Source organism: Bactrocera tryoni, chromosome 3, assembly GCF_016617805.1.
Source record: "Bactrocera tryoni isolate S06 chromosome 3, CSIRO_BtryS06_freeze2, whole genome shotgun sequence".
Classification (NCBI taxonomy): Eukaryota; Metazoa; Arthropoda; class Insecta; order Diptera; family Tephritidae; genus Bactrocera; species Bactrocera tryoni.
In genome coordinates, this window is record NC_052501.1 from 52,834,328 (window position 1) to 52,837,963 (window position 3,636).

Genomic DNA, 3,636 nt, shown 5'->3' on the forward strand with positions numbered 1-3,636 from the left:
TGAAATGCCGACGGCAAAACGAAATTGCTTACATTCGTGTACATTGCGTATGAATCATGAAAATATCTTCATAATGTTTAGGTAAATCTTTTATATTCATATTTAAAATGAGTTATTATAAAATAAGATAAAATTCGCATTAATTAATTTGAAAAATAATAAATCAAAAATAAATCATTTTATAAATACATATATTTCTGTCTCTTCATATTCTCGGTTAGAATATGTGAGAGAATTGTAAAAAATGCTAAAATTGCGAGGCGAGTTACGACCTATAATGTTAACAAATGCGGTGAATTCCCTAATTTGAATCTATCAAATGTTCGCAATCGAACCTGCATCTTCTCTATACTTTTAAGTTCTCTGGTCAGTCTTCATTTACTTTCTTTGCAAATCGACCCGCGATGACGAGGTGACTATTCACATGTGTGCGCATATGTAGATATGTTTATATGCTGTGCATTATTGAAGTTATACTCCTTTTTCTTTCCTTTGTCTTTCATTTCTGCGAATCCTCAACTATTTTATGTGAGTTTTGTTTAAATACCCTGCGTTGGCCGTTGAAAAATTAAGGCTATACTTTACAGGATTATTTCTGTAGTAGTCTTCATTTACATTTTTTGGAAATCGACCCGCGATGACGAGGTATATCGTTTTATCTGACAGCGTGAGGTTTAAGAAGTTCATTTCTATTTTTGTCTTGTGGCATATTAGAAATGATGTTTCTTCGAAAATCGTTCGCTTACAACGGATAAAACGACTTCTAAGTGGTGATTTTAATGAATAAATTCCTTTTGGTTGAAATGATCTGCGTTGGCCGTTGAAAAGTTAAGACTATACTTCTCAGGATCATTCATTCCTTTCATTTCTTCAACGAAATTAATGACCTTTAGAAATATGCATATTTGCATTATTTCGTTGTCATTTCCATATTCGTAGCAATAGAATTTCTATGGCATAAGTAAAGTAATGGCCGCCGATGTCACCCCTTGCCGCTGTAGCAGCTTCACCTACAAACATGCGTAAATATGTATGTATGTATACGTATGATCGTGAATACATATCGACGCAGATTTTTGCGAGAAGCACCAGAAAGTTGTGCAATTCATGATTTTTAGCTTTTGCCATCGTCGCGAAAAGACGACTTGTTGGCAAAGGCATGCTCGGGGAGATAATAAATTATAATAAATTTATAAAATGTGAATTTAAGTTTTCTAGTTTTCTTTCATACAAAATGACATGCATTTCTTGGAATATCACTAAGAAGTATAACCTCATCCGCGCGTAGGGACTCCACGCACCTTTTTGGCTGGTGGCATTATTTCGCGACCCAAACTGTCTGGTGCAATAATTCCAGGTTCAAGGTCAAAATAAATCAAGGTGAAAGTACGAAGAGGTTAAATCTGAACACTACACACAAACTGATGAAGCAGCAGCAGTGTTCAATCCCACGTCGTCAGTGTTCAACGTTTGACTGAAGTGCTCAACACAATGACCGCGACAGACTGCAAACGACATCTGTCAAATATTAAGATACACACGCAGACTGCAGGCCGACAGTTGTCGCTCTCGCTAACTTCAACATATTCTTATATTTGCCAACGGCAGTAGGACGACAGTAAAGTAAAAAGAGGAGGTAGAGTGGTGTGCCACTAATATGTGAAATGTAAAATTATTCACAGCTCTAACAATTTTGACGTTATTTTACAAATAAAATCATAAAATTGCTATATTATAGCTCTATTATATCATTTGTAATAACAATTGGTAATTTAAAATAAAAATATATACCTATTTACTTATTTTTTGCATAAAAATTTTTACTTTGAACAAAATATTAAAATTTTATTGAAGTGCAAGGTATTAGTATGGCCACAACGAAATTGTGTACATACAAAATGGACAGCTGTGTTGGTTTGTGTACATGCCGGTCATTGTTATGTTGCTTCCTTCTCACATGTAGTAGGCTTCACGACACCATTTTCAGTTCACTGTCGTGCTGCTGCAGTCTGTCGCGGTCATTGTGTTCAGCACTTGACGTAGCAAACAAAAGTTGGAGTTACTCTCCTCTCTCTTCGCGTCTATCAATATGGATTGAATTTGTACACGGAACTGTGGAGTAACGTATTGCTTATACTTTGGCTTTACATTGTGGCCATGCGCAAACAATTATCCAGTGAGTTCAAGTTTACTTTGACAGATATCTGCGTAGAACATTCGCGAAAATCTGGTTAAATGGGCGGAGAGAAAGAAGTCGCTTTGTGACTGTTACGTTAATGGCATTGATGGCTTTTAAGCTCAATTCACAATTTATTTTTTAGGAAATACACTAGTTGTTGAAAGTAGCATGATATCAAATTAAGGCATAAATCTTGACGCCAATTATGCTTAACTGGAACAAATAGCTCCAACAGTTCTCTTAAAATGATTTTGGGAAAGAAAAAAGAACCATGTTCAGCTCGTAAAACAATTTTACAGAGACAAACTGTTTTCAATCGAAGTTGTGGAACATTGATCTTAGTTTAGCATACCTAGCGATATGACATTCAGTAATTTTGGGCGTTCAGGATTAACGATTTCTCTTTCCCATAATTCAAAGAGAACAATGGCACAACCTTTCAAGTAGTTATTGTACTTTCAATGTACAGGGAAATACTAAACTATGACTATTGAATCACCTTTAATGTAAATAACTTCAATATTTTAATATAGATTTCAAGGGCAGTCCACAAGCCAATCAATATTTAAACTACACCTTATTTGATCAACTAAAAACATTCATTCGAAATCAACTCTAATCATAAACACTTCGTCTACTGCGGAGATTGAATTTTTTCTTTTCATTTTCTAATTTTGTAAAATTTCGCATTGGCTAAATGAGATAGCAGCCACCTAATGCCACTACACCAATACACCACACACACAGAACCCACATTCCACAGGACCCACACGCGAGAGGACATCCACACACGCAAACATACATATCTAGTGTTGAGTGAAGTGGATGTGTTTTTTGAGCTCTTGGATTATTCGTGAAATAATCATATTTTTTTCATAGTAAAATCACACTTAATTTGGCTTGGGACTTAGCGGAATTCCGGACGATCTAAGTGGATACAAAACCTAAAGACATTGAACAGTATAATTGAATTTAAATAAAAAATTATTTCCAAATACCTGCCCCTTCGTGGCAAATTTCCAAATTTTTTAGTTATACTTTTTATTATTTCCCCTACTAACAGCGAATCAAACGTGCGCTTATTTTTTATTAATTTGCTGCTTTGTTTTCGTTTTTTCTACTTTTCGTTTTGATTTTGGTTTAGGCATTGCCAACCATTTATAATTTAAATTAGGTGTTAGCAGCAGGGACTGAACGTACTCATTGACAGGTGAACCCAACTATTTTCCCACTGAGGTATGGCCTCTGAGAATAGTATGGGGCGTACACCACAGAATCCTTTTCGGAGGAGTTCTAAAATCCTGAGAACGCCCCCTAACGGCCGAAACGAGGAATTCACCGCTGCTGGATCAACATTTAGTGACGAAACTGCTGACCGGGCAAGCAAAAGTGAAGAGAAATCACTAAATAATGAATCGTCCAACTACTTTAAAAGCTGGGTTGCAAAAAAAAAGAGT

General features: G+C 35.6%; 1 pseudogene; it reads left to right on the top strand.

Annotated features, from left to right (window-relative positions):
• Nucleotides 1–570: 570 nt before the first annotated feature.
• On the top strand, nt 571–772 carry LOC120773175 (annotated as a pseudogene).
• Nucleotides 773–3,636: the final 2,864 nt, after the last annotated feature.